This window comes from Zonotrichia leucophrys, chromosome 20 (assembly GCF_028769735.1).
Source record: "Zonotrichia leucophrys gambelii isolate GWCS_2022_RI chromosome 20, RI_Zleu_2.0, whole genome shotgun sequence".
NCBI lineage: Eukaryota > Metazoa > Chordata > Aves > Passeriformes > Passerellidae > Zonotrichia > Zonotrichia leucophrys.
In genome coordinates this window covers 9,380,854-9,406,051 of record NC_088189.1, presented here as the reverse complement: position 1 = coordinate 9,406,051, position 25,198 = coordinate 9,380,854, and the positions used below count along the sequence as shown (strand labels likewise).

Genomic DNA, 25,198 nt, shown 5'->3' with positions numbered 1-25,198 from the left:
CCTTGGTATTAGACAAAGTACAACTGCTCTGGTATTTAACTGCTTCACTCAATAAATAATTTTTCTTCTTCCATTGGAAAAATCTAACTTAACCTTGGATTTACTGTATTTTCACACCTAAACCTGTGAAACTATCTGTTTCAAACCAAACACAAAAACGTGTCACTTTTACAGCCCACATCAAATTCTCATTTAAGGAGGAAAAACACTGAATTTTCCTCTCATTCTGCCCTGTCAAGACCCATCTTGGTGTTTCAGCAGGCAGAGCAGTGCCTGGGCTCCCTGTGCACTCAGGTCCCAGCTCAGCCTCACACAGGAGGTGACACCAGGCAGGGTCACCTGGGAAAGATGCCTGCTTTCCATCACAAAAGAAGGATGAAAAATCCACATATTCCCCACAGAACATTTCAATTTTTTCAAAATCAGCATTTTCCATCCATCCTGTCAGGAAGTTTCTTGCCAGCTCAGAGCAGTGTGCCTGTGCCAAGAGTCTCTGCAGACACCCAGAGCTGCTGCTGGGAACGAGGAGGCTGCAGTATTTTAGCCCTTCTTGCTCAGCAAGCCTGCAAAGCATTTGGGAGATGCCCTTCCCATCCTGTGTACACTTCATTCCTGTTCCAACACCATCTGTGAGTCCTCACTTGGAGCTGCAAGGCAAGGTAAAGGCCCCACAGCTCAAGAGCAGCATCACACTGTTCCTGGCTCCTAGGCTTCCCTCCCACCACCTCTGCAGCTTTTGGCAGTCACAGCACCCTGTGCACTGGGATATTCCCTAACAAAGGGTAATTTCTCGTCAGTGCAAGCCCATTTTGCTGGCCTTGGGCTAACCAGAGATTTGTTACATTTAAAACCAAAACCAAACAAAAATAAGCAAAACCAAACCAACCAGCAATAAACTTTTTCCTTTCTTTTTTTTTCCTCCTCTGAAGCTCCAGCAGACCCTGAAGTGCTCCAGCCTCCAGTGGAAGGTCAGGGCTGGCTGAGGCATTAGCCACAACCTTATTCCTGGCCTGATGGAGCTTTCCCACTTGCAAAGCAAATGCTCTGTGCCTGAGATCATGACCCCAGGGCAGCAAAGCTGCTGTAGCTGGCACCAGGAGTCATCTGCCTGGTGACACCCCTCTGTCAACCTTTTCTACAGCAACTTTGCTTTTTTTCTCTCTTCAACAGAGGGATAAAATGGTATTTTTCCAGACTGCAAGGTCACTTGGAAGCATATGGACACACTGATTCATATTACAAAGACTCCGTGCCAGATTTCCCTGAGATTTACAGTAACAACTGAGCTTTATAAAAACACTCATAAAAAACTTGAACTTAAAAAAAAAAAAAAAGACTTACCATCCTATGAGATGACTCACAGAGGTAATTCCTATCAGTTACAGCAGTTGTGCACCAGCAGCTTTCTCAGATCAGATATTTGGAGCTGATCTCATGCACTGAGAAATGCAGATCAGGCAAATGCCTTGTTGGTGCTTATGCAATACCTCCTGTGCTTAGTTTTGTTGGTAGTTTTTAGAACAGAGGAATGAAAGATCCTCATGCAAAAGAAATTTAAATAAAAAATCAAATGGAGGAAGTTCCATTTCAAATGACCTCCCTAACTTTATTAGATTTTTTAAAAAAGCTGGTTCTGAAAGCTGACATCATTTTTTCCAAACGGGAGAGCCTGGATGGCTGGCTCTGGCCTCAGCAACTCTCAGGCACCGTTTGAAAGACTGACGGGAAAACGTAACTTCCCGTTAATGTGGGCTGATCTGAGATTACAAAACAGTCCTGTAAACAGTGTTAGTCATCACTGAACTTGGCATCAGAAAAGCCTGCTTGCTATGCTAAGGCATGGTGAAGAGCTAGAAGTTATAACTTAAAAAAAAAAATTCTATAAATAAAACAGGTATGAAAGCCGTGAGCTGGATTTAGAGCGTGTGGATTGCACATCTCAATACCTGCTTTGTGCCACTCTCATCCATCCCACCTTCCCGTGGCTGGTCCTGCCCTCTGCAGAGGGCCAGAGTTATTCATTAGCATTAGCAAGTGGAATATTTGGATGGCTATGAATGGGCTGTGCTATTCAGAGGGGAACAGCATCCATTTGACACCAATCCCGAGATGCTCATTTTTGATGCTAAGTTAAATATTACACAGTCTAGCAGGCTGCAATGACCTTTCCAAGTCGAGTCAATTAGGGGAAAAGCAGTAAGATCAGCCTGAAGGCTACAAAATACAGCTTTAAAGGCTGAGAGGAGTTTCATGTCAGGGAAGCAATGGTAAAAGGGAATACTTATTTCATTTTATCCTGCAGCTTTAGCACAGAGAGAAGCTGCTGGGCCCTCTGCAACCTTTTTTCTTTCCAGCAAACTCCTGTCTCCATTACTGAGACAGCTCCAGTCCCTGACAGGTCTGACCCATGTTTATGGAGCCTCCGGATATCAAAAAGATGATTTTTATCTGTCAACAGAGTAAATTTGATACAAAGCAACAGCGACACACAAAGACCCCCATTGTGCCGCATTAACAAAGTGCCTCTCCCGAGCACTCCAGCGCTATTATTTTGGGTAAGTGTGAATGGCCTGACCCACCTACAGAGAACCTAAAAGCTCTGCATTTCATTTACCAGCACATTTGCATCAAACTCTGTGCTCTCTCCAACAACTTTCCTTAAAAATGCAATCAAAGCAGCCCCAGCCACCACAGCTCTCCTGCGGGGCTCCAATATTAATGCCACCTGAGAACACAGATTGCAAATTTTAGCTGGAAGTGAATCACAGTGGCAATTTACTGGGGGAAAAAAAATTAATCAAGTGTACTGTTTGTCCATTTCATTTCCATGGAACAGTTGCATAACCACATGTTGGAAGGATGTTTTATTCACTGCTCACCTTCTGGAATGCACTTAATACTTTAATACACTAATATATAACAGAATGGATAATTCACTGATTTCTCCCTCATTAAAATAAGTGAGGGTGTTCTAATTGATAGGGTAAATTAATGGCAGAAAAAATAATCAATTGAAAAAGATCCTTACAACTGATCTCAGTGTATATATCGCCACTGCAGATGCCTCAGACCCATCTGCACAGCCATGAGTGAAGAACTCTATTTCCTATGTATTATTTTATGATTAACTGGAACGCAGAGACAAAGCTGAATGGAAGAGTTACCTGGAGCCAGGAAGACAAAGTTATTGCACTTAAATTCATGGTTCCTATTTAATTTATACCTGCTAATTTCAAAACAAGGTAGCAGAGTAAGCAGGTCAAATGTCCAGTGCATCTAAACCATCCCTGCTGCTGGAAATTTGATGGAAAACTGACTTAAAGCAGAGTAAAACCAATTTTTTTCCCAGTGATGCTCACAGAAATGAAGGCTGGAGGGAAAGGTGGCAGTTCCAGGTACAAAACCAATGCTCTGCAGAGCAGCTTTGCCTCTGCTGAGGGAAACAATGCCCAGACCAGTCACAGTGAGCTCTGCAATAGCAGAAAATTTACTTCTACAGAGATTAACAAAGGGAGGTTTCGAAATCTGCGCTGCTGAGTATGAACTTTCAGCTTTTTCCAGCTTGGCTGGATATAACTGGTTTGGTTTTAAATGTTTCACTGAATTAACGAGTTAGGTTGTTAATGCAAAACATTCACTGCATGCAGAGCCAAGGTCCCCAGTTCGCAGATTAATTTTTTGTGACCTTTTGCAAACCTCGCCTAGAAACAGCAAGCAGAAAACCCACCAGGCATCAGCACAGGGACACAGCAGCTCCAGCCCCTCTGCCCAGGCATGGGAATATAGGGACACACTCCCCTGCCCCCAGCCCTGCCAGCACTGCCAGCAGGGACAAAGCTCCATGGGGACACAAAGGATGGCTGCGTGTTCTGTGGGCTCTGCTGAAGAGGGAGTGCTCCATTAAAATAAAATGAAATTAATAAAAAATTCCATTTCTAAAAATCAGCACCAAAATAGAAGTAAAATAACAGTTTTCTCAACACTTTCAGTGCCTGCTAGGCAGGCAGACACGCTCCCCAGGTCAGAGACAAAGTTAATGTTTCTGTCTCATATGGAGCCAAGCACAATATTGGCACTTTAAATAAAAGCGGTTTGTTTTTAAGTTGAAGCTCTGCAGGCCCCAGCTGATAGCATCATATGAAGGGGAGAAGAGGAAGAAATCAAAGGAGGAAAAAAAGTTGATGTTTTTGAGTTTTTGTCTCTCCCTTCAGGCTCTACCTCCAGCCAGGGTCAGAAGACGCAGCGCTGTCTCTGGGAGCTCCAGATGACTTCCCAATCACACTGTAATTAGCCAGGCCATTAAATAAATGATCCCTGTGGCCACCACCATCAACCCAAACCTGAGGGCTGAGCCCCTTTCCTCTTCCCAGCCCCACAAACATCCCCCTGTGTTTGAGAGAGGGCCCCCCAGCATGACAGGCACCCAGCTTGCCCTGGGAGCCAGCTCAGCAGCCTGGGACTGGGTGCATTTACCAGGATGATGGGGAAGGGAGGATAAACAGCTCCATGGATTTGGGGTGCAGGCCCTGTTGCCAGCCAGGGCTGTCCTGGGACTCTTCCTCTTTGGCTGGGCATCAACATTCCTTCTGCCTTTGCAGTCCATTCATGAGAAGTCATGTAGGAGTTCCACCAGTCTGAATTATTTATTGCTGAAGGATGCCCAGTGGGGGCTACTGCTAATCCATCCCAGGGACACACTGTGTGGATGGACATCTCAGCAAAGACCTCTCCAAGCCACATCCCTGTCATTCCATACAGGCAGACACAGCCAGCAGGGACAGATCACCTCTCCAGAGAAACTTCCAAGGTGTGGGAGGGACCTCTCTGCCAGCATAGCTCTGTGAAGGAGAAGAAAGGGCAAGATTTGGCAGGGCTGAGCGCCTCTGTTCCCACTGTGTGGCTGTGCATCCCAGCTAGCTGCAGTCCAGCATCCTCCTGAGTAACTCTGCAAAAGCTGCAGCTGGGAGGAAGTCACAGCATGGGAACATCTCCAGCAGCCTAAAAGTGCTGCTGAGCATCACCCTGGCTTCTGGCACACATCCCCATGCCATGCCCTTGCACCTGGAGGTTCACAGCCCACACCGAGGTCATGACACACTTAATTCTTTGGGGCTTTAACCCCATTCAGGACTGCAAGTTCATCAGTGAGCAGTTAGTGAGATTTTCCCCTCCAGAGCAGACTGGCAGCACACTAACTCTGCAGGCACTCAAACCTTACCATGAACAAGCAGAGCCACCAGCAATACAATAACCACAGCCCCAGAGAGGCCACACAGGCAAGAAAGGCTCTTCACATCTTATTATTTCACACTGCACGAATGTACAAACACACGCACAAACTTCAGCAGTTTTGAGCTTCAAGCAGCATCACAGGCAACGTTTGTACTAAGGAACAATTTCTCTTTATGCCAACTGGTCAGGGTGCTTTGTAGCTTAAGCCTGGCTTTGAAACCACGGGTACAGTCTAAATGCAGTGGGAGCCGGTTGACCGAACAATCGTATTCATTCTCCATTCCTTGGCAGGCCTAGTGCAGAAAAGAGTCTTTTCCATTTAGACCAGTTAAACAGAGCTATTCATTAAAATTTCACCCTTCTCCAGACTGCTGGACTTCTCCATTGAAAATCTGCCTTTAAGAGAAGCCCTCTCTGCTCTGCCCCACAGTGCTCTTCAGCCCCCTGGCTCAAGTAGGTGCCCATTTCTGAGCTGTGTGTTTGGATTGCTCTTGTGCTGTAACAGCAGCACCTCTCCTGTGTGTTGGTATCTGGGCAGAGGCTGCCTCAGCACTCAGGGACTAAGGGCAATTATCTCTACTTTTTTTCTTTTTTTTTTCCCCAGACAAGCACAAAACTGAGCAAGATGGAAGGTTAGAAAGAGCTAGCTGAAACAGAACACGATTAGAGTATAAAAATAGGTCACTGGGATAATATAACCTTTAGACTATTGGCAATGTGCCCCCCTTAGAGACAAGCCTGTGTGCTATATTTCAGGAGAATGTGAGGAATAAAAAACAACCACCACAACACACATCAAAACAAAACCACTGATCATCCCTCAGAGCTTTGCGTGCTTCTGTTTGAACATCACTAACATTAATTCACTCCTTTTCCTCTGCCTTCATCCATTTGATTGAGCACAAAATAAATGTTATGTAATCATACCATTAACATCTTCCAAAAAAGTAATAATCTCTTTTGGCACAGAAGCTTCATTACAGATTTGCTCCGCATTGCACTACCTTAGCAGGGTTCACAGTTCCAGCAATCCAGGGACCCACCTCCACAGCTTCAATCCTCAGATTTTGTCCATGCTGCACAACATTCCCAGCATTCCCCCAAAGCAAAAGGCCCAGCAGACAGATAATCACATCTCAACAGAGCCAGCTCTGGGGTTAGCACTACCAGCAGAGGACACCAGATAGCATTAATGGAGCTTCAGGAAGTCCCTCAGCTCATCAGTATGTGGGTGTCCCATCACCTCACACTCAGCTGGTGACTGCCAGCAGCCTGGTTTGTGCCTGAACAGGACAGTATGACCATGCTTGTAAACACCCTGGAGTTCCCATTTTAGCCCCTTGTGCTTTCTCTAGGATGTTTTCTCTTTGCTTGCATTGTCAGGGCTTTGTTTGTGATTTCATCTGAAACACAGGCATCTCACACATCAATTATATCCTGCCACACCACCTTCAGATGTGCCACACACATGCCTTGTGATCCCACCCTTGGAGCTCTTGCCAAGCATCACCATTTCTGCAGGACAAGCCCAGCTTTGGCAGATGCAGCCCTCCAGAATGTATGTGAAGATGAATAGGTTACACCTAAAATACACTTTGTGTTTTTATTATCTGAAATTGCTGAACTGGCTCCAAGACAAAATTCTACTGGGGAGCTCAGAGCCATGAATAAGCACCAGAGATAGATCTTTGTCCACATCAAATTTCCAACAAGGATATTGAGACTTTTAAATCAGCAGGGAACACTAGGCTGAGCTGCTGAGGAGCTCACAGGTGTGAGCACCCAATGCAACAAAGCACACACCGTGCCACAGCCCCACTGTGCTCTCAGTGCTGCTCCAGCCTGCCCCTTCCCAAGGAATCACCTTGGGGAAGCCTTGGAGCCCACCTTGCTGATGTACCCCTGCTCACAGCCCCACTGCCAGGCTTGCACATCACCTCCACAAGGGTGAACTTAATTGAGGGGCCATCACCCCAAATTTGGGAATCACAGCTCTCATGCCAGCACAACTTTTACTGTTAAAAGAAAACTAGTGTCAGCTTTTATAGCAGCACCAAAACGATCCCACTGCAGACACAAACCCAAAAGCCTGTCACACAGGTTTCTCACCAAGCATCCAAGTCCCCTGTGGAATGAAGAGCCTCTTGCTGAAGCCAGGCTGATCACCAGTTACCGAGCAGCCGCAAAAGGGACAGACCAGCAGCAATTCCAGGGAAGCAAAGAGTGCCCAGAGCTCTAAAACAAGATGTGGGTGGGAAGGACTAAACCAAGCTACTAAACAGTACCAGAGGCGCTGGAGCTGATCATCTGCAGCACAGCCTGATGACTACGAGTGCTGCAGCCCCTTCCCAGCTGAGCATTTTTGGATTACTTCATCCCCTGTGCCCTTTTGCAATATGCAGCTTCCAGAGCCGTGTTACATCCTGGCTCAGCCTCAGCTCCCATTCCTCCACTTACAGTTGCTATAACCAAAAAGAAAACTGCAAAATACTTCGTCTGAAAGCAAAGAAACAGGGTTTGGCAGGTTGGGATTGTGGATTATTTTTTTCCATCCCCATGCATTCTGCTTCAGAGTCGTCCTTTCAGAGGCTGCGCGCAGCCGATGGCTTTTGCAGCTTATTGAGCCCGCTGGTTTATGGCAATGTTTTTCTGCTCACTGAACTGGCTCATTCTTTCAGCAGAACAAACTGTTCCACGTTGAGGCAGGAGTTGGCTGTGTTTTAACAAAGGATTTTTCCCTTCTGACAGTGTTTTGCAAAAGACCCAAAAAAAGGAGTTTGGAGCCAAGTTACAAAAGGTCAGGAGAGGCGAGTCGAGCACTGGGTGTAGTTCCTGTATGTCACAGCCAGACAAGGAAATGGGTGGGGAGAAGAGGAATGGCACTTCGAGCTGCAATAATATGCATAAAGTGATATTAATGAGGAATGGGCTTTTAAATGAGGATGGCAAGTATGCAGGCACCGTAATTTTTGCTGTACAACAGCAGGCTTGTTATGTAGGCTGAGGCTTCTGCAATCATTTATCCATGTGAAGCATGCATTTGAGAGAGTTCAAGTAGCACTAGGAGTGAGAAAAAGGCAGTCTTATTTGCTTCCCCTCCCCAAGCTGATTTCAAGGAGCTACCGCACTCTCATCTCCCGTCAGCCAAATGAATATTCAAAAGGCTTTTGCCAAGCCAGCGCCAGTCAATCAAGGAAACAATGCTGCAGGGAAAAAAAACACTGGGCTGAGAGACCTGTGTGAGACAGGCACCTTGTCCCTCACCACGGCTCTGCTTTAGCATCCAAGCCTTTCATGTGGTGCACGATGCTCCTGCCAGGGCTGCTGCTCTGCCTGCTCCATCCCCTGCCACCCCACAGGACTGCAGAGCTGCTGGATGGAGGATGAGCATCCCAAACCGGGGTGCTGCACGTGGGTTTGATCCCAGCACTGTGGTCCCAGCAGCACAGCCCTCCTGGGGGAGCTGGTGAGAGCTCTTCCCTCTCTTCTGTTACAGGCTGGGACCACAAATGTTTCCTGCAGGTTCCTGGTGAGGGCCCATTCCCTGCTCAGCAGCAGCAGCTGTAGGAATTGGGTTTTTCTGCTCTGTGCACTGTACATGGATGGACAAGGCAAGATGGACAACTCCGGCCTTGCAGATGTTGGGAGGAGGGAGCCAAGGGGATCTGCAGCAGTTGACAGTATGTCATGCCTAATACTCAAGCTTTTCCAGGCCTCAGAGGATCCCTGAATAGAAAGAAACCACCCACCACTGGAACACAGCCACTTTTGTGGCTGCAAGGGGCAGATGTTCAACCCCATACAACAATGCAACACAACAGTTGAGGCTGTAAGTGAAGAATGCTGCATCCACTTAAAACTGAAGAGGGAAATTAGGGACACCATCTAATTCTAGAACTACCATTTGGTCCTGATGCTTGAAGTTCACATACCTACTCTGCAGGAGTGGCACAGGGCTTCCTTCCATTGCCTTAAATAGGCAATATCCTGGATTAAAGCACTGAACCACAAGGACTTCAGAAGCATATGGTCAGACTGGCAAGTGCTCAGCTCCTTCAGCTGGAACACCAGTTCCCAAATAAGTTCAGTTCCTTTTTAGCACCTACATAAGTGACAGACTTCCAGAAGTCCCAACTGGACTGCACAGGACAGGCCCTGCTGGCATGGAGAAGGGCAGAGCATTAAGAGAGCTCAGTATCTCTGACAGCCAAACCCTTTGCTGAGATGAGCCTGGGGAGAAGCTGAGTTTCAGAAATCCTGCTCACCACAGCCAGCATTAAATCCTTCACCACTCAGCTGCCAAGAAGAGCTTGGCATGGAGAACAACCATCCTAACCACCACACCCTCATTCACTGACCCTCAAGACTTCCCGTGGGACAACCTTCTCCCTTTCTCTAAAATGCTCACCATGTCTTTTAGGATTGATAGCAAGAGAAAAATGGATTTGAGACGTGATTTGAGATCTCTCTGGGAAAAATCTGGACCACGCACCTGCCACCCAGATGCAATCCTGGTGATTTGCTCCCTGGTTAGAAACTGTATTTGTTCAAAACCATTTGTCAAGACACTCTGGACAGAACTCAGAGACACAGAACAAAGTTCAAGGGTTATTTGTGATATGAACCATGCCAGTCAGGGCTCTCCCCTTCCTCCAGCTGTTTAGTGACACTTGGAATGGAGTGGCCTTGCTGGAGAGTCAATTATTTTTTCAGTTGAAAACTCACCATCCTCTAGATCAGCTGTGAGCTGAAAGCATCCCAGTTATTTACTGCTGGAAGCAAAAGGAATTTCCTTACTCTCAAAAAACAGACATTTAAAATTAGTTTCAAGTTCAGTTGTGGTAAACAAATCACATTCTCCTCCTTTCCCTCTCCTGTTTTGTTTTGGGGTTTTTTGTTTGGGTTTTTTTGTGGGGCGGAGGGGATTGGTTGTTTGGAGTTTTTTTGGTTTTTGTTTGTTTTTAAATCATGCCTGCTAGTCCAACCAGCCTTTTCCTCAGTTGCTCTTTGCAATTCCTCATTTAAAAACTCATTCACAAGGATGCAGGGAACTACAGACATCTTCTGAGAAGAAACAACAAAGCCCGATTCCTGATTTCAGAGCTTTTCCTTTGACACTTGATTCCCTGAGAACCTCATAAAAAAGAAACAAAACACCATGTATTTAGGTTTTTCCCCACTTCCTGTGAAGAGCAAAAGGTTGGGAACTGGGATGGGGGCTCAGGACTCCAAATCTCTGCTGACAATGAGCCCACTCCATCTACCCTGCCAAAAAGCTGGGGATGCAAACAGCTCCCAGCAGATTGATGAGGAAGACAAAAGATGTTTTAAATTCATATGACACTGCAATTAAAGGGTTTGGGAGTTTGGACTGAGTCCCACAAGTCTGAATTCATATTAATGTACTTTGTACCTTGTGGATCACAAGGCCTCGATACAAGGAGATTCTTTTAAAAAATTCAGGCGTGCTGGGAGAATTGCCTCCTTGCCATGTTTTAGTGAGTCTGCCCATGAACTGCCAGCAATTACTAAGCTTCCACTCTGTATTCAAAGCTCTATACAATGGAGTTTATTATTTTTAAGCCTTTCAGACATCAATGTAGCAAACTTAATGGAGCTATTTGGAAGATTAAGACACAAACACCACCATATTATTCAATTTAGCTCCAACACTGAACACTTATTTCTGTAAAGGATCACAGCTAATACATTGCCAACTGCCAGCAGAGACAAACACTTAAAGTCACACTGCAGCATGGTCTTATAAATCAAATTTAAGATATAAGAAGAAGGAAATTACTGTCATTATGCAAGTACAGCCCAATTACCACCAACTGACAGCAAACCTATCTTCAGGTCCTACAAAAATCCATCCCTAGAAATGACAGCTCAAGGAAATCCTCATTTTCTGTGCATGCAGCCAGGTGGGAACCTACTAGTACATCTCCAATAGCTGTATTAGATTATTTTTAAAGTATTTTATATGTTCATGAGAGTGCAAAGAGACTTTGTTACCACCTCACCACCCCAGTCTGCAGTGGGAGGTCACTAATAGCTGCTCTATTTGCCAAATCAGACCTGCAGACAGGTGACAAAGGGGAGGAGGAGAGAAAACAAAGGATTTGTGCCTGTTTTCTACCATTACAGTGCTCACAGGAGAGCTGACTGCTGCATTTTGCCCTCCTGAAACCATCCCACCCTTCACAAACATTGCATGAACCTAGGTTAGACTGGGTGCAGGAGTAGCAGAGGGGAACAACATCCTTCATGGGAATGAAATGAAATGAGTCAATTTTAAAAAAATCAGTTTGCCATACAAAGGCTGTAATTTCCTTAGAGCTGACTTAACCTGAAGCCTTTGGAGAAAATCCATCTGTTGCAAATTTAAAATTTCCCAGCCCTTCAAATGAACATGGAAAAGTTCTCATTGCAAAGCGTCCCATGAATAAAAGAAATATTTCTGGTTTACACCAAAGGCATCACAGACTATGTTTAACTTCAGCAAGCCAGAAATCAAGAACCCCTCCTGGCTTTTCAGAAAAAAATGAAGGCTTGTCTCATTACACCAGTCTAAAACATTCATTATGCTCATTAGGGTAAAGGGCACAGCAACATTATTAACTCTGTTTCACAGCACTAAGAAAACAGCAGGATAAAGTGAACTGCAGGAGTCAGCACGGGGGACAGTAAGGTAAAAACATCCACGCTGTGTCAGCAGGCAGCCTGCACACACAGGAATGGGGATGCCATGATGGAGCATTTCATTTCTAGGCCAGCAGCCCAAATCACAGTCAGGTTAAGAGAACATGGTCCCCCAGGCACCTGCCCTCTTCTCTGGGCTAGGAGTGAACAGAGTTGGGAGCACCTTGATGCTACTGCTCCAAAATGACAGTGTGTCACACTGGGTCAGGCTCAGGACAGCAGGAACTGCCTCCATGCACCAGCCCATCATCACCCAGCACACAGGATTGAGGGAATAGAAGCCTCCCATGGCAGGGCAGTGCTCACAGCCTGCAGGACTCATCCCTGATCCCATCAGGAGCACACAGAGCAGAGGAACCCCCCGAGAGCAACAACCCTGTGATAATTCCACACGGAGCTGCCTCCCCAGGGGCCAGAGCAGGCAGAGCAGTGAGCAGCAGGGCTCCTTCAGGGAGCTCTCCATGGATCACTGCTGTGACACTGCCAGGGATGGCTGGGAGAGTGGCTGGCAGCACTGCCCAAAGCACTGCCACCCTGTTTGGGGCTCTTCTGGGCCATCTGTTTGCACATCAAAAACAAGCAGCAACCACACAAAATTCATAGCCAGCTGCTCCTATCTGCACCCTTCAGCCTCTCCACCCTTCTCACATTTGGCACAAGTCTCATCATCACCTGCAAGTGCTGGTGAGTGCAGAGAAGCTGCCAGTGCAGGGGACACCCTCACTGTTTAAATGATTCATCCTGGGCAAGGTCCCAGGGGATGGCAGCTCCCTGTCTGAGGGATATTCAGGGTACACTCACTTGCCATCCCCCAGACTACATCAGTGTTCTGAAATCACTCACCAGGGCTCAGCTCCATCAGGAAATTGCTGCCAGCCTCCTCCTTGTTGCCTGGCATCTTCCCCACATCGCTCCCTTCCTTGGTCAGTAGTTATTTCCATGGCATTTTAGAATTTCCCAAGAGACATGTGCAAAGCCTCTCCCCAGGGCTTCAAGATCCTCCAACAGACAGCCCTGGAGACTTTTAGAAGTCACACATCCATGTGATCTTCCCCACACATCAGTCTGGAGCTCACCCTCCCCCACAAAGTGGCTTGAACAACTAAAAGTCTCACAACTTGGGGAAAAATCCACAGCCTTAAAAGTGTTGGCCCAGCAGGAAGATCACACAAACCACAAAAAGGAAAAACAACAGGGTTAGACAGCAGAAGTACTTAATGATACCACATCCTGTACATTGAATTCAATTTCTTCCCTTTCACTAGTGTCAGGGGTGCTGTTCAAGACAGTTTTACTCCTAGTTACAAGGCAGAGTCTGAGGAACCGCCAGACCTGGCTCTAGCCTGAGATTTACAATCCTGGTTTAGAAGCAGCCCCAGCCTGTTGCTGTGCCCTTAGGCCACATGCTGCCAGCTGTCCAGCCTTGCAGCATCCCAGCAGGACAGTCACTAACTCAGGATACCTTGAAGGACAAAGGGGTTGGGGTTTTGCCTCTTGGGAAGGGAAGGATGGAGATGAAAGCAAAGCTTTAGACCAAAATGGATGGATTTTTCCAGCTGCTGGGCCATGCCTCTTGCACAGGTGATAGAAATTATATTAGTAAATTATATATTCACACCAAAGATAAAAAAGTGGCCACAATTCACACTGCTCATTCTCAACAGCCTGCACAAGCCACTGGACCAGCTGTGTGACCAGAGGGAAATACAGATAACAGCATTTTTAGTATTTCTGGATGGTCAGATACTCCCCAAGAACATTTTCCCTCCACAACCACCACAAGATCTGATTTTCTGCTACCTCCCAAAGATGATCATTTCCATCCACCCACAGCATCCCACACCAGCTGGAGCTCACTCACTTCCACAGGGCGGGGGTCTCAGGCTGGTGGCTGTCCCAGATCCACCCCAGATATGGCAAAGGGAAGAGGGGCTGCATGTCCCCAGGACAAAGGAGGCTCAGCATCACTCTTTCTCAACTCTGCTGTACCTAAAACAGAGGCAGCTCCCCCCTGGACAGCTGTCATGTGAGGGTTTCCCACAGCTCATCCCATGGGAATGGCAGGGAGCCTTCAGCACACAGGAGACAGCCAGCCCTTGTTCCCCCCAGATGGCTGCTGTTCCAACCACGAGGTTTTAGCTGGAAAGCTTCTCCTGACATTTAGGGAGTGGGAAAAGGGGTTCTCAGTGCTGTTACCCTGCACTGGGAAGGAGCAGGGAGAGAAGAAATGATTTGCCCAAGGTCTGTCTGCACACTGCCATGGGGAGCAGGACCATGTGCCATCATCTCTGTCCCCAAAGCCATCACCCCTCCTTAGCATCCACCTGGGTTCAAAGCAGAAAGGCAGCACCAGAAACCTGCTCTGCCCAAACTGGCCATCAATTTAAAGCTCAAGAGCTGAGAGCAGTGCTAAGGAAGATTTACAGCTCAATGACCAACCACCTTGCTAGTGCAGTTATGCCAGGACCTAATGGAACATATTCTCTGGGTAAAACCCTTTAAATGGATCATCCTATTCTGTTTTCCCCAGGAAAACAGAAAAGAGGCCCATGAGGTTTCCCATGCTTCCTAGTCCATCCAGGTTCTTCACACAGCTGCTCTGGAAAAGGGTACAGACACCTTCCCACTGCCACAGCTCCTGGCTGGAAGGGAAATGCTGTCACCAGTGTGTTACAGAAAGGGAAATGAGGCACAAAGCAATTTTAAATAACTCGCCCAAGGTCACAGGAAGCTTATAGCAAAGTCAGTAATTAAACTCAGGACCTGTGAGTCCCCAGTCTACTTATTTATCAGAATTCACCCTTTAATGGGTCACCTTTAGTCAGGCACCCTCCTATTTTGCACTGCCACTGAATTATACTGGCAGAGGGAATTATAACAAGTTTTCCTTATAGCCCAACATGCTTAAAGGGCTGTTTTGGAAATAAAAGAAAACTTGCAGCATGGAACAGGCAATTCCTCAGTGCTGCAGAGAGCTGAACCACCAAAGTGATTACAAGGCTCCAGATCAAGCTGGGAAATAAGAAGCTGTTTTTCCTCTGCAGTGAATCACTTTGTTTTGAAGGGTGGCCTCCAGTCCACAGTTTGTAGGGTGGTGAGTAAGAACTCACCATTTCACCTTGGATTTGTGTCCTCTTGATATATATACAAATACCTCTGAGGACACAGAATATTGCAGTCTTAGCTCTGAGCCAGACATCCCAAAGCCTCTCCCTGAACCTGACGTGCCACCGGTTTGTGTTGGTAGAAAACAATAGAATGGACTTTATCCAGACTTCCACAGGCACAGTTCTTTCCCTTCCTAAAGAAAACCTGTCCAAGCACACCCCAGTCCCTTCAGAGAGACTGGACACAGCCTTGACTGGAGCCTTGCACAGCCTCAGGGCACCCTGGCACACAGGGCTGGCTGAAGGCATCTCTGGAGCATCCAAGTGCTGCTCCTGGGGCTCTCCTGCTCTTGGAGCCCCCAGAGCCTTCCTGGGGCACTGCTCACCAACCAGAGAACAGCAGAGCCACTGCACATCCCAAACCCCAGCACAGGGGGAAGAACAGCAAAGCCAAACGCTCCTGATGCACAGATGTGGTTTGTAACAGCACACACCATCAAACCACATCTGTGCATATCTGCAGTGCTCAGATCCCTTTCAGCTGGTGACAAAGAGTGGGAGTGTTGGGCAATAGGTTTGGAAAGGGACATGCAGGATGGAATTTGCCTTTCACAAAATACAATGTGAGAGGCAGGAGTCAAAACTGTTAGTGTGGGGCTAGCCAAGAAGTTTATGCATCCAGTGGCCTCATCTTTCTGAGTACCAGCAATTTAATTTGTCACACTGATATTTTATACATGTCCTGAGCAAACAGGTCAGTAAGAAGTAAGAGTAGGAAGGGAGAGATGAGGGAAAAGGATGCAAAGGCATTTGGAAAACTCCATCTGATCTGCAAGTTGGGGAACTTTGCAGTTACACATACTGATTGGGGGGATAGGAAAAGAGGAGGTAAGAGAGGCTTCACAGCTCCATGCTCAGGGCTACAGCCCTGCCTGGGGACTGAGGGGCACTGGGCAGTGCCAGCCCCCAGCCATCACCTTCCCAGGGAGCACCAACACTGCCAGCTTAACAGAGAGAAAAGGAGAAAAGAGAGAGCTTCACCTCTTCCAAGACTCTGTTACAGAAAGAAACCCCACATGCTACCAAATTACAAGGACAGAGGACAGTCCTGTTTTGCAAAGCCTTTGCGTGGGGAATTCTTTGCTTTGAGCTCTGCTGCAGATTTGCAGGTGAACAAACTCTTGTGGAAAATTTACCTCTCGGGGTGAGGAAATGAAATCTCTTTTCCCCATCTGTTCTTCACTGGCAGAGCAGAGGCTCTGGGTGGAAGGGCAGCATGAGTGGGATAACCCTGCCCCAGCCCTTTAAGGCCACTCACCAGAGGTCCCTGCTGTCACTGCCCACCACAAACCCCAGTGAGGAGCACACCCAGGGCTGCAGCTTCACACAGGGCACCAGTTCTGGGACAGCACCTCGTGTTGTCCCACCATGGATCCTGTCTTCCCTGACTCCATCAGATCAGGGTGAGCCCCTCAGCCCTCTGCAAGAACCAGCTCAGCACAAACACCTCCCCAGGGTTATTAGCAACAAGACCAAACTAGCAGCTGTGGGCCTGCAGATCCTTGGGCCCTGAACACGGGGCTGAAGAGGCGTGACATCAACTATGGCAAAAATTTGCTTGCTTTGAAATCCTACTCCTGCTTATTTATGTTACAGGAGTACCCAGAGGCCTCAGCCAAGCCCTACAGAGCTGGGGCTGCAGAAGTGCATTTGCACATGTCATGGCCATAGAATCACAGAATGGTTTGCATTGGAAGGGACCTTAAAGAACATCTCAGTCCAGCCCTGCTGTTATGGGCAGGAACACCAACCCTACACCAGGCTGCACAAAGCCCCACAGAGAGCTTCTGCCCCATGGCCAGCCACAAGCAGCTCAGTTTTCGCTAGAAATAACTCACAGCCAGGCTGGAGGCGAGGCAGGGCAGGCTACAGGAAAGAGGCAGGAAAGGGTTAGGAAGGAAGGCAGCAGCCAGGCACCATGGCCAGGGGTGTCCCTGGGGCTCCCCCAGTGCCCCCACAGCAGAGCTGAGCTCTGCCTCCAGCAGCCAGCACACCCTGGTGAAAATGCTGCACTCAGAGCTCTGCAACCCCCACAGGGATGCAGAGATGGCTGTTAACCTAAACAGACAGGTCTGAGATTGATTTGCAGGAAGGATGAAATCAAGAGGCAAAAATAACATTTCCAACACACCAGTGACATACCAAGCCCTTAATCCAAGGCACTATTTACAGGCCAAGAGCATTCCTTGCTGCTCTTACCTTCAGCTGCAGGGTCTGGGTCAGCAGCTGCCTTGGAGGAGCCTGTTTGAAGGTAACAGACAGCCCAGGGAACAGCCCAGCCCAGAAACTGGGATTTGCAGGCAAAGATAAATAATTAAAGGGACCACTGAGCACAGCTCACCAGACTTTGCTTCACAATGCAAGCGCTGAATGTGGAAACCTCAAAACATTTCCTCCCCAAATGCATTAAATGCCCATTTTGCTATTTCAAAGCCTTCTACTTTCTCCAGCATCCAGATATTCACTTCCCAGATGCACTGCCAGGAATAGGGTCTTGTAAATAAAGTTTTACAAAAAAGGAAGGTTAACACACAACATATTTTTCCCATTACTTCAATACATCCTGCAAGCTCTGCAAGCTTGGTAAAGAAAGAGTTTATTTAAAAATCTAGGGTGGGGAAGAATTAGCTCACCAAAACCATAAACAGATTTGCTTTGCACTTTCAGGCCAAGAGAAAAACAAGACAAGCCATGCACGTATTGATGCACACAATGGCACAATCGTTTTAAAAACAAATGAATTTTGGGAGGGAGAGGACACCACAGGAGGGTGGGGGGAAAGGAGGAGCAGAGAGAAAGGAGCCAACTTCTGCAGCAAAGATCCCCAGCTTAGCTCTTAAAGCTCCCAGAGAAGATACTGAAAATCCTTTGTGGGCCAGCACAGGAGCATGAGCTTGCAGGGAGGATGGCACAGAGCTACAAGGCCACAAGCCATCTCTGGGTGCTGCCCTTCAGTAATGAACAATGTCTTTTTCTGCAGATGGAACACAAAGGAATCCTTCTTATTTACCCAGACACCTTCCACATGAACCATCCACATCCATTATTGCTGTATTTCCATGGCAAATATAAAATGTAATGCTCCTTCTCCCTACTTTCCCTCCTTAGAGACCAACTCTGCTTACAAAGCTACCAAAGCTTCACCCTCTTCCTCCTGCAAAATTCTCTGTTTATAACAGCCAGACCACCAGAGAGCCACAATGTTCACTGCATTTGCACAATTACTGCCATAAGGTTTTGAGGACCCACCTAGATGCAATTAGTGGAGGGAACCTCAAGGAGGACAGCTCTCAGGGGGCTGAGGGTGCACGTGGATCCCAGCACATCACATGCTCCAGCAGGGTGCTTTAGTTTATTCCTACCAGTTTAACAGGCTGCAGAACTGGAAGTGTGTCAGGAAAGCTGCAGCAAACAGCATCAGTCCAGTTCCTGTACTCCCAATGCTGATTATTTAATAAAGTCTAGAAACAAAAAGTCTCCAGATGTGGCACAAGCTGGGTAGAAACCACTGCGGGGTTTGAAAATCCCCATTTCCACAGGGACACTGCCATTTATCACACAGCCATGAACTGGGTGAACAAATTCCCTGCCAGTCTGCTCACTGATGTTCAAGCATGGAGCTTACTTTTTGTACAAATAAAATGGCTTGGCTCTGCTGTGAGACCCAATTTCTTCTTCAAAAGCCTGGAACGGTGTGATGGAAAACTGGAGTGTTATTTCCAAGCACACTTCTTCCATCCACAGAAGCCAAAGAGAGAAAGCATTGCTCTCCTGACCCTTCATCCACACCATGGGACAGATGGATATTTATTAAGTGATATGGAAATAAAGTAAATCAGCAACTAGCACACAGATAGAGGGGCCAGCCAGGAGAAAAGTACAAACACACAGGCTATCTGAACTCTGCTTTGTTCACAGAGTGATATCCAAAAGCAAAGAAAATAAAAATTTCCCCTTTCTCAGGGACACCTGGAAGCATAAGCCAAGCTTGATCTGACCACAGAGCAGCCCCTGCTCTCAAGGCAGTGAGCCAACCACTGCAGGATCATTCCTTCAGCCATCAGGGATCTCTGTGACACTCTGCAAACACCACATTTCCCTGCCCAGGCTGCACAGCACAGAAGGTTTCACATCCCACACAGCACTGAGGTGACAGCAGTGTCCTACCTGCTCGAGGGAGCACGTCCTGAGCCTGTCGTTCTCCTGCCCCTCCTCTGTGCTCACCCACATCTTTAAAGTGCCTGCAGTTGCCTCAGTAGCACCAGGATTCAGGGCTGGAAGAGAAGACATGACACCAAAAATTACTGCTGCACTCCTAAAGGAGAAGGCAGCCCTTGGTTAGCAAAGGCTAAAAGCAAAAATAAAACACTGATCAGTTTGAGGTGCCACCCTGCCATGCTCCCATAGTACATCCCCCTGAAGCACCCCAAACACCCATATTTGGGGTTTTTTCCCCCTCTCAGTTAGTAAAGACATTATTTATCAGAAGATAATCAAGACTGTTGAATTAATCACCAAGCCCTGAACCCAGTGAAAGCAATCCCCCAGCTGCAGTGTGCTGGAAACCAGTGGCTGTGCTGGAAACCAGCGACACTGCTGCCCAGCTCCCTGTGGGCTTGGTCCGTTCCAGGGCTGGAAACCTCAACTGGCCAAAACATATTTAGAGCAGCAACCACAGCACCCTGACTGCCACAGCCACAGCAGCAGCTAAATATAACATACAGCTCTGCTCATAGCTGTGGCCTTCTTCTCTCCCCTCATTTCCCCCCACTGCCATCCAATCCCTGTTCCCTCACCACTGGAGAAGCAGCAAAGCCAGCTCCATGTATTTCCTAATTTCTAAACTTACTGTCTAAAGAGATAAGCAGCCAAGTGGATTTCTGGGATTAAGTTCAGAGCAGGGGAGAAAACAGCATATTGAAAAACAGAGAGTCACCCTGGGAAAAGGTGAGCCAGAACTTGGAACAAAGATGAAAACCAGGAAAATTAGGTTGTGATTGCACAAGTAAAGGAAAATTTAAAGTTGTTTGTTGCTCCTGCCTGAGCAGTGACAGGTCCTCCTCTCCCAGCAGCATGTCCCAAGTGTCCCATGCCCAAGGGCAGGAGGGCTGGAACTATGTGATCTTTAAGGTGCCTCCCAACCCAAACCATCCTGTGATTCTATGATTCTGTGCAGTGTCCCTGTGCTTCAGCCAGCCCCAGTCCCTAAAGTTCCCTGCCAGGGTCCCACTGATCTGCTGCTCAGGTTGGATCCTGCTGACCACATGCTTTGCACACAACTGCGGCATTTCTTGGATTAAATAAGTACGTGGCACAGAGAGATTTCACCAAATAACAGGCACAGATGTCAGGAAAGGGCTCCCCAAACCCAACCAACATCCTGCATACAAGAAATTTCTTCTCTGGGCTGTAGTTTTACAGACCAAACTCAGCAGGATTAAAGAAAAAACAAAACAAAAACAGAGCAACTGGACAGGGGTAGAAGGACACAAAGGTTTTCCCTCACTAAGCATTCAGGTGTCCCAATGTTCCCAGCTGCAGAGCCATGCTTGGAGAAAGCTTTCCCCAGACCTGCAGTGCTGGCTTCTCAATGTTATTGGTTATAAATTATTTGCTGTACATTATTCTCCCTATTTAATTCACAAGAAAAGCAAAGCAAGCCCAGAACCAGAGGGGAGAAAAATCAGGAGGCCTAAGTCTGGCAAATCACAAGACCTGAGAGAACAAGAAAAAATGCTTTAGATGCCACAGTTTTTTCTTTTTTCCTCGCTTTTCTTTTTTTTCCTCCCCTAAAATGAAGGGAAGGCTCACCCCTAACCAATTAGGTTTCAGCACACTTGGAAAGATCCCAGCGTTGAATGCCGAGACCTTGACATAACAGGTGACAAACTTTGCTGTGCCAGAAAAAATCTAACATATAATAAGAAACAAATACTAGACTGCTGATGGAGTGGGTTTTTATTCCAGAAATTTGTGTAAATGTCCTATATTGACTTGCACAACCCCAGCAACTCCCAAACTGAGCGATAACACTGCTTATCTGCCATTCCTCCTCCTGCAACAGTGCTTCTCCTCTCCCTGTGCCATGGTACATTTAATATCCTTCACACACTCCTTTAGGGATTCAGCATATGCCTAAGACTTCAGCAAACAAGATTTTGCATTCCTTGGAGTACCTAAATTAAAGAGTGACCTCGATCACAGCAGTCAGAGCGGCTTCGCGCTTCAAGAAATTAAAGGTGGCTTAAATAGAAACTTAAGCTGGAGGCAGAGATAAATCTGAGTCTTCCAAAACCTCGTTCTGAAATATGGAGTAAAGCCCCTGCAAATTTGGCACCATGAGCCATGATTACCCTGGCAGCTCCTCCTTGGATTCCCTGGAATTGCTGCTTCGAGAAGAATAACTCAGAGGGGGCTGGGGCGAGAGGGCAGGGACTGGGCTTTCCTCAGAGCAGAACATGCAAACAGCTCAGCTGCTTATCACTGAAACTGGAACAGCAACAAGGACAACCAAGGCATGCTTTTCTCCCTAACTTCTTTCAGATATTAAAATCCCAGTGTCCAACAGCCAAGATACACTGAGGTCCTTCTGTCTCAGTTATTTGCAGTGTCTGCCAGAACCACAGCCATCATTACCATCCCACTGCTGTCCCAAGGCTTCCCAAGGCTTGACTGAGCAGCTCAAACCCTGCACACAGCTCCAGAAGGGAGAGTATCTTCCCCAAATAGCAAATTCAACACACACAGTGAGACATCTTACTGCACCTGGAGGTTTAGCACTGCAATGTCTGAACCAGCAGGCTCATGAAAGGGGAGAGAGAAACTCCAGCACCACTAAGTGACTGAACATTTCAAAATGAAATCCACTGCAAAGGCTCAAAAATAGAGATTATTCTGTTTTCCTTTTACCTGACAACCCCACCTCAGATTTATTTTCTTCAACAGCTGTTAGTTCTCTTTTGGGATCTTAACAGATCTTCTTGCTCTCTTTCGGGATTTTTTTTTTACATGACTGAAAAGGGAACTAGGCTGTCCCAGAATAAAACCTCCTTGCAGAGCAAAACCTGGTTCACCCTGAGACTCACACAAGCAGACACAGCAGCCCCAAGCCCACCTCTCTGTCCACACAGAGCTTGGGCTGAAGAAGAACAAAATTATACTGAAAAACACAAAAATAATCCCCCTGCCCACCAGCCTCCAAAGGAGATGCTTTGAGGGATGCCTCACCTTTTCTTGCAGTTCTCAGAACCAGGAAATAGCTGAGCTCTGAAGGCACTTTGCAGGATCCCAGCTTTGGCAGAGATGGGCACCTTCCTGAGGTGTCCACATGGAACTGAAGGAAACTTCTCGTACATGTGAGACCTCCTCTGGCCCTGCAGCCTCTGCTGCTTGTGGAACACTGATTTTAAGAGTTACCATTCCCAAGGTACAATTAAAGGACTGACAAGTTACCATCCAGGATCTCTAGAGTGGCTGTTTCTATTTCTCCAGTATTTACAGAGCTGGGAACTCAACTTCATTGATATTTTTTCAAAGAAGAATAGCTGTACTAAAAGCAACATCATTCTCTCCCCTCTGTCTATTCCAACTCAAGTGAACCAGCATCCTGGAAAAGCTTCACCACTGAGAGAGACAAGTTGTACAATTTAATGTCCATAACATTCAATTTCAGAACAAAAGAGCATAAAATATTTCTAGGCAACATCTGCATTTGTAGGGAGGCATGCAGACTTACATTATGTTTAGTCACTTCAATCTTTTTTAAGTGCCTGAAAATTTAAGCCACAGAACATTTCTCATCTTTTGCTTATTTTAGACGAGAAACAACCTTCTCCAGCCTCACCACTCCAGGCCAGGAGGGAAGGGAGCACAGGACAACTCCCACTGCAGGGGAATAAACTGCATCTGCCTCATGCATTAGTGACCATCAAGAAATATCAGAAAGATATTTCCAAGTTGTTTAAACCTCTGAAAACTGATGCTCCACAAGCACTTCAGACCATCAAATCCTGTTGTTACTTTCAAGCAAATTATTTTGGCCTTAATTTTGCCCATTATTTAATCTGAGCTTTTTTCTCTACAATTTTAGGGCTGTGACCTCTTGCTCTTTCCGCTGTGTACACAGAGAGCAACCACCTCCTTCCCTTTCAGACCTGAAGATGCTTTTCCTGCCTTGCTCTTCTCCCATCTAGAGCCAAACAGCTCAGGTTTGTTCAGCCCAGGGATTTCCAGACCTCCAGTCCTTCTCCTTGCAATGCTCTGCATCTCCTCCAGCCTGAACCAGACAAGGACACTTTCCCCCATCCTTCTACACTACACTACTCCTGATGCTGATGTTTATTTTCAGCTGAGTTTTATGCCCAATCCCCAAGAATTTACAAGCAGATCATGGTCCAGTCCATGTCTGCTGGAATAATTTTTTCCATTGCAAAGAGAAGGAATTATGGAATATTCCCATGATGCTAAAAATTCCTATTGCAGAGTTTTAAAAATTTCAAATCCTGTTCAGGTTGGGTTTAAAAACAACCAAACAGGTGTATACAACATAGTGCATTAAAAGTCAGCAAATGGTAGTCAGCTTCTCATCCAAGAAAAGGAAACAACAGACTCCCACTCCTCTCATTTTCATCTCACTGCCCAAAGGATGCTCTCAGAACCACACAGAGAGATAAATTTAATTGTTATTAAATAAATTTAACTATTATTAACTATTTAACTATTATTAATAAATTTAACTATCATTAAACTTAACTATTAATAAATTTAACTATTATTAGATTAAATTATAATTTGAGAGCAGTAATCATCACTTTGTTCCATGTTTTATTCAAGACGTGATGGGGCTGTGATCATCTGTGTGATTTTCCAGTTGAGGAAACAGAAGAGCACTGGTTTCCCTTTCATCCCAAACTCCCAGGCCAGAGCAGGATGTGGGAAGCTGTGGCTCCATTCCTGCACTGCCTGGAGGTTTTGGCATTTTTAGCTCCAGCTCCTGCTGGGATATTCTGGGATGGGGAACTCTGTCAGTCCCCTGGGATCTGCTTCCCATGCTGAATAGCACATTTAAATTGTCAATACACTCAATAACATGGCTGAACATTTCCTCTGCCCTCATCTCAGCCCCTCCCAGCTGCAGTTACTGGTGCCATTCACAGTTTTGTGGGAGCAGAGAGACAACAAAAGCAAAAACAAGTTTTTTTCCAAAAAAAAAATTCCCTTTGACAGGCAGCCCTGCCATTAACTCAGGGATAAAAAAAGCCTGGGAGCCAGCAGTGACAATGCTATTATAATACAAATTATTAATACAAGGGACCTCATTGCTCTCAGCTTCCACATGCAGCTTGCCAAAAACCAAAGGTTCCTATTTTTTAGGGGGTGCACAGACCTTGAAAACTCCCCAGTTAGCAAAGAAAAACCACACTGACAGTCTTTACACTGTCCATTATATCTTTTTAAGGTGACTTGTCATTTAAACTGTCACCTTGAAATCTAATCATTTTAAAAAATGAATATAATATTATGTATTACACTCACAGGCTGCAACCACTGCCAAATTCCTTTGACAGTTTTTACAGGATTATAATCACATTCCTTTTTTAATGCTTTATTCTCTTGCTCCTGTGCCAGAGAAAAGGGAAGGAGAGTAAATGGCTACTTAAGAACAATGTATGATGGTCCAAACCAAAACTGGAAATGGAGCTCAGCACCATGTCCCTCCTCATGGAGAGGGGATGCTCAGCAGCCAGAACACTTTTGGACTCTAGTGTGATTTGAAGGCAAGTTTTCCCATGAAAATCCTTTTATTAAAGGAAAAGCACTGATAATTATGAGGGAAATGTGGGAGGACAGGCTTTGTGTTTATTGAGGAATCCCAGGCTCTTGCAGAGACACAGCTCAACTCTACAGTGACCACAAAGGGACCATCAGTGGGACCTGAGCAGAGACAAGAGCTGAGCACTCCACAGCCCCATCCCATAGGCTGCACACCCTCCATTACCACTCCATGTCCTGCTCAGAAACCCTCCTGCCCCTTCTCCTCATCAAATTCTGCTATTAACATGGACCAGAAGAGCAGATCCATCTTCATCCACACCACG

General features: G+C 46.5%; 1 protein-coding gene across 4 annotated transcripts in view; it reads right to left on the bottom strand.

The window, feature by feature from the left end:
• The window catches only part of ZHX3 (zinc fingers and homeoboxes 3), a 45,801-nt gene that overhangs the window by 9,256 nt on the left and 11,347 nt on the right, over positions 1 to 25,198 (bottom strand). For 2 of the 4 annotated variants that reach the window (XM_064730196.1, XM_064730200.1), the window contains exon 2: positions 19,269 to 19,375. The gene's annotated coding sequence lies outside the window, so the exon portion shown is untranslated. Of the gene's footprint in view, positions 1 to 1,341; positions 1,415 to 7,341; positions 7,363 to 19,268; positions 19,376 to 25,198 lie in introns of those variants that run through there. The other 2 variants (XM_064730198.1, XM_064730197.1) reach the window with 2 other exon arrangements.